Source organism: Muscardinus avellanarius (genome assembly GCF_963383645.1).
Source record: "Muscardinus avellanarius genome assembly, chromosome: 21".
Classification (NCBI taxonomy): domain Eukaryota; kingdom Metazoa; phylum Chordata; class Mammalia; order Rodentia; family Gliridae; genus Muscardinus; species Muscardinus avellanarius.
In genome coordinates this window covers 591,161-601,228 of record NC_137807.1, presented here as the reverse complement: position 1 = coordinate 601,228, position 10,068 = coordinate 591,161, and positions in this window count along the sequence as shown.

Here is a 10,068-nt window from a genome sequence, read left to right as displayed (position 1 = left end):
GAACTCAGAAGACAAGGATCCAGCCAGCAAATAGTCGCAGAGGAGAGGAGCACCGACTGTGTGCCAGATTGCTCTAGACGGAAGCATCCCCGGCACACCCCAGGCACAGGTAAGCGTGGAGCCCAGTGGAACAGCCGATCTGAGTGGGTCTGCACAAGCCCGGCGGCTGGCTGCGCACTCTTGTCATCCCAGTGCTTGGGAGGCTGAGACAGGAGGATCGCAGGTTCTCGGCCAGCCTCAACAGCACCTAAGGCCCTCTGCAACTTTGTGAGACCCTGTTTCTAAATAAAGAATAAAATTCGGGCTGGGAGTGGAGCTCAGAGGTAGATGCCCCTGGGTCCTATCCCTGGTATCACTCTATTTATTTATTTTTTTCAGGTCTGGGGATGGAACCCAGGGGCATTTGACCTCCGAGCTACACCCCCTGCCCTATTTTTTATTCTTTACTTTGAAACCGGGTCTCACTGAGTTGCAGAGGGCCTCGCTAAGTAGCTGAGGCTGTCCGCGAACTGCGATCCTCCAGGTCTCAGCCTCCCGAATGCTGGAATGACAAGCGTGTGCCACCACGCCCGGCTCCCTGGTATCACTTTAAAAAAGGACTTCTGAACTTCTGATGCCAAAAATCTGTACCCTAGGAGTCGAAGTCGCCCTCCGCACCCCAAGTGAGGACACTGCTTTTAGGGCCTGATGCATTTGGGGCCTGACGCAGAGTGGCTTTGGAATTGTCCTCCGTTCTGGCCACTTTTTTGTTCTTATTGGGAGGATGGCATTAAATAGAAACGCCTCTGGATGCAAAGCTTCGGACTCTGGGGCCTCTATGGATGGTCCAGCTAGAGCGAGGCATTTTCATTCATTCATTCATTTTATTATTTATTTTTATTTTGGGGATTGGAGATTAAACCCAGAAGCATTCTACCTCCAAGCTACACCCCCAGCCTGATTTTATTTTTTATTTGGAAACAAGGTCTCCATAGGTTGCTGAGAGCCTCATCAAGTTGCCCAGGCAGCCTCGGAACCCGCGTTCCTCCTGTCTCAGCCTCCCAAGTCCTGGGATGACCAGCGTGCGCTGCCCTGTCCGGCTCCGATCTGGTCCTTCAGAACAAATCCAGCCTTGCACTCTTTTTCTCTTCCTGAATCCTTGAACAGCGCCTCGCTCTTTATAAAACAGTGGCCCTCAAAAGAACTTCCGGCTCTCTGGCTTGGTGGTCTCTGGAGCCAGGCACATCTGAGTTCACAGCCAGGCTCCGCGGCTTCGAGCGCTGTGCGCTTACCCAAGTTCTCCAACTGCTGTCACTTTTCTTCCCCAGGTAGAAGGCGGGAGGAATGATCTATCCTGGGAACAAAGCCAGAATAAAAAATAGGGCTGTGGCCGGGCGTGGCGGCGCACGCTTGTCATCCCCGCGCTCGGGAGGCTGAGACAGAAGGATCGCGCAGGTTCGAAGCCAGCCTCGGCTACTGAGTGAGGCTCTCAGCAACTGAGTGAGACCCTGTTTCCAAATAAAGTATAAAATAGGTCAGGGAGTATAACCCGGGGGTAGAAAGACTCTGGGTTCCACCCCCAGTACCACCACCAAAAAAAAAAAAAAATAGGGCTGGGGGGGGGGTGTGTGTGGCTCAGAGGTAGAATGCCCCTGGGTTCCAGCTGCAGTATCGCAAAAAATAAAATAGAGTAAAAGACAAGAAATGAAGCTAAGCATGGTGCCACACCCCTGGAATTTTCACAGGAGACTGAGACAGGTGCATAGGTTTGTGGGCAGCCGTGGCAACTCAGGGACACTCTCAACAACCTAGTGATCCTGGGTTTTTTGTGTTTTTTTGTTTGTTTTTGCATACTAGAGATAGAATCCAGAAGCATTCTACTTCTGAGTTATACCCTCAGCCCGATTTTGTATTATTATTATTATTATTATTATTATTATTATTATTATTGTACTGGAGATGGAACCCAAGAGCATTCTACCTTTGAGTAGATAAAAAAAAAAAAATTAAAAAAGATCTAGGGTGTGGCTGGAGGTGGAATGCCCCTGTGTTCAATCTCCAGTACCAAGAAGAATTTTCCTAAGACTTTGCTCCATGTAATGCGCTTGAATTAATCTTTGTTCTATTTTATCCTTGTGGGGAGGTGTAGGGGGGATACTGAGAATTGAACTCGACATTCTACCTCCGAACTATACCCACAGCCTTATCTTTGTTCTTTATTTGGAAACAGGGTCTCACTGAGTTGCTGAGAGCCTCACTAAGTAGCTGAGGCTGGCTTCGAACCTGTGCGCTCCTCCCGTCTCCGCCTCCCAAGCGCGGGGATTACAAGTGTGCACCACCACGCCCGGCCACAGCTTTATTTTTTTGTTCTTTATTTTGAAACAGAGTCTTACTGAGTTGCTGAGGCTGGCTGTGAATTTGCCATCCATCCTCTTGTCTCAAGGATTACAGGTATGCACCACCAGGCTTGGCTGCTATTTTATTTATTATTTATTTTTGGCACTGGGGGATTGAACCCAGGAGCATTCTACCTCCAAGCCACACTCCCAACCCTATTTTATTTTTATTTTTTATTTTTTTTGTGGTACTGGGGGGTGGAAACCAGGGGCCTTTTCTACCTCCGGGCTATACTCCCAGACCTATTTTATACTTTATTTGGAAACAGGGTCTCACTAAGTTGCTGAGAGCCTCACTAAGTAGCTGAGGCTGGCTTCGAACCTGTGCGATCCTCCTGTCTCAGCCTCCCAAGCGCGGGGATTACAAGCGTGCGCCACCACGCCCGGCTTATTTTTTTATTTTGAAATAGGGTCTCACCAAGCTGATGAGAGTCTCACTACTTGTTAAGGCTGTCCTTGAACCTGAGATCCTCCTGTCTCAGCCTCCAAAGTACTAGAGTTATAGTTTTGTACCACCATGACCAGTTTATGTTTTGAATGCTGGTTATAACCAGCAGGTTATAAAAAAGTTGATTTTTTAGTCTACCAAAAAGTTGCAACAAGCAGTTTGTAAAATGCTGCCTTAGTGATATATGCTTATGTGGTAAAAATCAGATATAGAAAGAAAATGAACTATCAGATTCAGAAGGAAAGTGCCCTGGGGCGCAGTTTTCCTTCTAATGCTCTGTTTCCTAAATTGGAAGATGATTATGTAGGAGTTTGCTATATTAAGGCTTTAAAAACCAGCCTTGCCGGGCGTGGTGGCGCACGCTTGTCATCCCCGCACTTGGGAGGCTGAGACAGGAGGATCGCACAGGTTCGAAGCCAGCCTCAGCTACTTAGTGAGGCTCTCAGCAACTTAGTGAGACCCTGTTTCCAAATAAAGTATAAAATAGGTCTGGGTGTATAGCCTGGAGGTAAAAAGTCCCTGGGTTCCATCCCCAGTACCACACACACACACACACACACACACACCCCTTTAAGTCAGGCGTGGTAGCCTACCCTTGTAATCTCAGTCCTTGGGAGGCTGAGACAGGAGGATCACAGGTCTGAGGACAGCCTCAGCCATGTAGTGAGACTCAGCAACCTAGAGAGCCGGGCTTGGTGGCGCACGCTTGTCATCCCTGCGCTTGGGAGGCTGAGACGGGAGGATCGCACAGGTTCGAAGCCAGCCTCAGCTACTTAGTGAGGCTCTCAGCAACTTAGCGAGAACCTGTTTCCAAATAAAAATATAAAATAGAAACCTAGGGAGACCCTGATTCAAAATAAAAAATAAAAAAGGGTTGAGGGTGTAGCTCAGAGCTAGAACTCCCCTGGTTTCAATCCCCAGTGCCCCCCCACACCCACACATCACCGCTAGGATAAAATATTACCCACTTTGAGCAGATTTCAAGGGATTTTGACCAACGAGGGGACCCCTGGAAACTACCCCAAAAGAGCACGTTCCCATCAGCCTGCCTCCGGCGCCCACCCCAGGCCAGGCCACACTGAGGCGACTTCTAGACGCTGAACAGCAGAGGAAGATGGGACCAGCAGGGCGCGATCTTGTAGCTGCTGCTTCGCTCCATGTAAGGTTTATTTATTTATTTATTTTATGCGCTAGGAATTGAATTCAGGGACATTTTAACTCTGAGCTACACCCCCTAACTTTATTTATTTATTTATTTTTTTAGTACTGGGGATTGAACCCAAGCGTATTCTATCTCTGAGCTATAACCCTAGCCTTATTTATTATTTTTGGTACTGGGGATGAAACTCGGGGGCATTCTATGCCCCCAGCCCTGTTTTTGAAACAGGGTCTCGCTAAGTAGCCGAGGCTGGCTGTGATCCTCCTGTCTCACCCTCTCAAGTACTGGGATTACAACATGCCTGGCTTTATTTCCTTTTTTTTTTTTTTTTCCGGTTCTAGGGATGGAACCCAGGGGCATTCTACCTCTGAGCTACACCCCCAGCCCTATTTTTTTATTCTTTATTTTGAAACACGGTTTCACCGGGTTGCAGAGGGCCTCACTGCGATCCTCCTGTCTCAGCCTCCCAAATGCTGGATTACAAGCGTTCGCTACCACGCCCGGTTGCTTTATTTCTTATGTATGTATGTATGTATGTATGTATGTATGTATGTATGTATGTGGTACTGGGGTTTCTGGAAACCCTTCTTTCTACTTCTGGGCTACACTCTCAGATCTATTTTATATTTTTATTTGGAAACAGTCTCTTAAGCCAGCGCGGCTGGCTTTGAACCTGCGCGATCCTCCTGTCTCCGCCTCCCATACCCGGCCTTTATTTCTTATTTTGAAACAACTTCACTAGGTTCTGGAGGGCCTCGCTAAGTGGCTGAGGCTGTTCTTGAACCTGTGAGCTTCCTGTTGTAGCCTTTCAAGAGCTTGGGCCACCACACCCAGCTACATTAATCAATCTTTAGAGCCTGGCGGGCGGGCGTAGTGGCACACGCTTGTAATCCCAGCATTTGGGAGGCTGAGACTAGAGGATCGAAGTAGCTGAGGCCCTCAGCACCTTAGTGAGACCCGGTTTCAAAATAAAAAATTAAAAAGCCGGGCGTGGTGGCGCACGGAGGCGGAGACAGGAGGATCATGCAGGTTTGAAGCCAGCCTCAGCTACTTAGTGAGACTCTGTTTCCAAATCAAATATAAAAAAAATAAAAATAAAGAATTAAAAATAGGGCAGGGGGTGTAGCTTGGAGGTCAAATGCCTCTGGGTTTCATCCCCAGACCCGCAAATAAATAAATAAATAAATAAATAAATAAATAAATAGCTTAAATTGCTGGGCTTGGTGGCTTGTGCTTGTAATCACCCTAGCCCTGGGTTCAATCCCCAATACAAATAAATAAACAAACAAACAAATAAATAAATGCCTGATGTGGGTTTCTTTGGCGGCGCACTGGGAAATCGCTGAACACTATCCACAGAGGTCGTCGGAATCGACCACAGTGCGGAGAAACCAGGGGCCCCTGGAGGCCGCCTCGGCCTCCTCTCCCAGGAAATAGCGACCGACCGTAGTAAAGCGGAGGCGGCCGGGGCTGGGTCTGCAAGAGCTTGCCGGACAGGCTGATGCCCTGGGGTAAGAGCTGTCACCAGGGCTTGTATGTGCCACACGCCCCCCACCCAGCCAGCAGGGAAGCTCAGCCCGCTCCAGCGCCCCCACAAACCTCCGCGGGCCAACCCAGGGGCAAGCGGTCTTGCCTACTTAGGCGTCTTCCAAGCTTGTTTCTTTTTTTTTCGGTATTGGGGATGGGACCCAGGGCATTCTACCTCTGAGCTACAGACCCTATTTTCTTTCTTCCTTCCTTCCTTCCTTCCTTTCTTTCTTTCTTTCTTTTCTTTTCTTTTCTTTTCTTTTCTTTTCTTTTCTTTTCTTTTTCTTTCGGTGGTACTGGGGTTCCTGGAAGCCCTTCTACCTCCGGGATACACTCCCACGGGCTACACTCCCAGACCTATTTTTTAACTTTTTTATGTGGAAACAGGGTCTCTTAAGCCAGCGCGGCTGGCTCCAAACCAGCGCGATCCTCCTGTCTCCGCCTCCCAAGCGCGGGGATGACAAGCGCCACCACGTCCAGCTATTCTTTATTTAGAAACAGGGTCTTACCAAGTTGCTGAGGGCCTTGCTCAGATGCTGAGGCTGGCCTTGAGTCTGCGATCCTCCTGTCTCAGCCTCCCAAGTACGGGGATGGCAGGCCTGCGCCACCACCACGCCTGGCTCATTTCATTCAATTTTGTGTTATCTTTACGGAAGACAAAACTAAGGCCCAGAGATGTGGAGTCACTGGCCCTGGGCCGCCCAGCCTTCGAGGGGACAGAGCTAGAGTGTGCTAACAGCCATCTGGTCCCAGGGCACAGCCAGGCGCCGGCTAGACTTGGCAGCCACCAGGGACGGCTGTGTCTGGCTGTGGGAGCTTAACCCAGAGAAGGGGCGGCCGGCCGCTCCCAACCATCTGTCCCCGGAGAGCGTGCGCTGGCTTCGTGGTCGGTGCTTAGGTTGTGTTGTGGCTCTAATTCCAGCGCCATCAGCCAGGCGGATGCCGAGGATCCCAGTACTTGGGAGGCTGAGATAGGAGGTCAGCCAGGAAGATGGCCGTCTTTGCAACTCAGTGAGGTTCTCCGCAACTTAGTGAGACCCTTTTTCCTTTTTTTTTTTTTTTTTTTGGTACTGAGGATGGAACCCAGGGGCATTCTACCTCCTAACTATGCCCCCAGCCCTATGTTTGTTTGTTTTTTTTTTTTTTTGTGTGTGTGTGTGGTGGTACTGGGGTTCCTGGAAACTCTTCTACCTCCAGACTACATTCCCAGACCTATTTTAATATTTTATTTGGAAACAGGGTCTCTTACGCCAGTGAGGCTGGCTTTGAACCTGTGCGCGATCCTCCTGTCTCCGCCTCCCAAGCGCGGGGATTACAAGTGTGCCCACCACGCCCAGCCCCAGCTCTATTTTTTATTCTTTATTCTGTAACAGGGTCTTGTCTGCATCTCAGCCTCCCAAATGCTGGGATTACAAGGGTGCGCCACCACACCTCGCTCAAAGAATATATAGTAATCCAGGTATGATAGCGCATACCTGTAATCCTAGTACTTGGGAGGCTGAGGCAGGAGGATCACAGGTTTGAGGACAGCCTCAGCAAAGAGTGATACTCTCATCAACCTAGTGAGACTCTGTTTGAAAATAAAATAAAATAGGGCTGAGTGAGTACATTGGAGGTAGGATGCCCCTGGGTTCAATCTGTAGTACTACTAATAATAATAACCAACAACAATAATAATAAGGTTAGTGACATGAATGCATGCAGCCCTTGGCTATTTTTATTTTTTAATTTCTGGAAGCAGGGTCTCACTTTGCAGAGGGCCTCACTAAGTAGCTGAGGCTGACCAGGCTACCTGCGATCCTCCTGTCTCAGCCTCCCCAGTCCTGGGCTTACCAGCGTGCGCCACCAGGCCCCAACGGCCTTTCTCCTGTTTCTAACCCGGTTCTCTTAGGTTGCATCAGAAAATAAATTATTTCTGAAAATTGGCAGTTCTGGTCTGGTATTTCTTGCCAAAAAAAAAAAAAAAAAAAAGCGTCCATCAGATCAGGACATAAAGGCCCAGCTGCTTAGTAAATGGGCCCAGCAGGAAAGGCAGGTCTACTTGGAGCAAGAACCGAACCAGGCACACGGAGGTTGATGCCAGGGAGAGGTAAGAGGCCAGATGCCTCGTCAGGAGGTGGAACCCAGAGGCATCCTACCTCCAAGCTTTCTCCAGCCTGACTTCATTGCTTATTTGGAAAGAGGGTCTTACTAGGTTGCTGAGGGCCTTGCTAGGTTGCTGATTCTGCCTTCAAACCTGTGATCCTCCTGTCTCAGCCTCCCAAGTCCTGGGACGACAAGCCTGCGCCTCCACGCCCGGCCAGCCCTGTCTTTAAAGACCTGCATCTGCTGGGCGTGGTGGCGCAGGCTTGTCGTCCCAGGACTTGGGAGGCTGAGACAGGAGGATCACAGGTTTGAGGACAGACAGCCTTAGCAAGTAGTGAGACTCTCATCAACGTAGCAAGACTGTTTCTAAATAAAAATGAAAATCAGGCTGGGGTTGTACTTTGGAGGTAGAATGCTCCTGGGTTCAATCTCTGTACCATAAAAGTAAATATTTGGAAACAGGGTCTCACCGAGTTGTAAAGGACCTAAGTAGCTGAGGCTGTGAACCGTGATCCTCCTGTCTCAGCCTCCCAAATGCTGGGATGACGATCCTGGGCCACAAGGCCCGGTCCTTCAGCTCATCCCTCTAACCGCTTCACCCGCTGAGGTAGGTCAGGAGGATCCGCTTTAGCCGCAGGGGATCTTAGTTCCAGAGGACAGAAAAGTGCGAGGCTGCAGAGGAAGAAACCTGCAGCTGATTGTGTGGAGGGCATGAGGGGACCCTCTCCTCACCCGGCCACCAGGAGGTGGCAGAGAATGTTGAGTGGCCCTGCGTTCTGAGGAAACCAGGTTAAATATGCCGCACAGCTGGTGACCTAGAAATCTCCGGGTGGCTTTTATATTCACCAAATTGCTGTCTGGACTTATCCTCCGAGAGGGAGGGGGAAAAGAGATGGGGGAGGGGGAGGGGGAGGGAGGGAGAGGCCTGGTGGCCTACCTCTGTAATCCCAGTACTTGAAAGGCTGAGATGGGGAGGATCGCAGGGTCAGGGACAGCCTGAGTAAGTTAGTGAAGCCCTCGGCAATTAAGTGAGACCCTGTTTCGAAATAAAAGATAAAATAGAAGCCAGGCATGGTGGGTGATACATCCCAGTCCTTGGGAAGCTGAGACAGGAAGATCGCAGGTTCTCGGCCAGCCTCAGCTACTTAGTGAGGCCCTCTGCAACTTAGTGAGACCCTGTTTCAAAATAAAGAATAAAAACTAGGGCTGGGGGTGTAGTGTGGAGGTAGAATACCCCTGAGTTCAATCTCCACTACAACAAAAATAAGTAAATATATAAATAAAAATAAAATAAAATAGAGCTAGGGAGCCAGGCATGGTGGCACACACTTGTAACCCCAGCATTCGGGAGGCTGAGACAGGAGGATCGCGGTTCGCAGACAGCCTCGGCTACTTAGTGAGGCCCTCTGCAACTCAGTGAGACCCTGTTTCAAAATAAAGAATAAAAAAGAGGACGGGGGTGGAGCTCAGAAGTCGAATGCCCGGGTTTCATCCCCAGTACTGCAAAAAAAAAAAAAAAAAAAAAATAGAGCTCAGAGATAGAGCCTGGGTTCAATCTCCAGTAACACGCACGCACGCATGCACGCACGCACGCACGCACGCACTATTAGCCTGACACAGTGGTGAACTCCTGTAATCCTAGTAGTACTTGAGAGGCCAAGACAGAAGGATTGCAGGTTCAAGGCCAACCTCAGCAATTTAGGGAGACACTGTTTCAAAAAAAATAAATAAATATAAATAGGGCTGGGGACGGAGCTTGGAGGTAGAATGCCCCTAAACTCTATCCCCAGTGCCCAAAAAGAAGAAAAGGACCACTTAAGAAGTTACAAACATGATGTCTCTACCTGCACCTACCTCCTGGAAACCAGAAACTTCTCTTACATAATTTTTAAATTCAAGATGTTTGGCACCTATGCAATCCTACGATATAACCCGATCAACTCCTCTCCTGTTCTTTTTTTTCTTTCTTTCTTTTTTTTTTTTTTGCTACTGGGGATTGAGCCCAGGGGTGTTCTATCTCCTCCAAGCTACCCCCCCCAAACACTATTTTATTTTCATTTGAAAATGGGGTCTCGCTAAGTTGGTGAGAGTCTCCCTAGTTGCTGAGACTGGCCTCGAACCTGTAATTCTCCTGTCTCTGCTTCCAGAGTCCTGGAATGACAGGCGTGTGCTGCTGTGCCTGGCTTCTTTTTAAATAATCATATGGTGAGCCGGGCGTGGCGGCGCACGCTTATAATCCCCGTGCTTGGGAGGCTGAGACGGGAGGATCGCACGGGTTCGAAGCCAGCCTCAGCTACTTAGCGAGGCTCTCAGCAACTCAGTGAGACCCTGTTTCCAAATAAAGTATAAAATCAGTCTGGGAATATAGCCCGGAGGTAGAAAGCCCCTGGGTTCCACCCCCAGTACCACCAAAATAAATAAATAAATAAATAATCACATGGCGCTCCTATGGCTCTTTCTTATGGTGGGTTCCT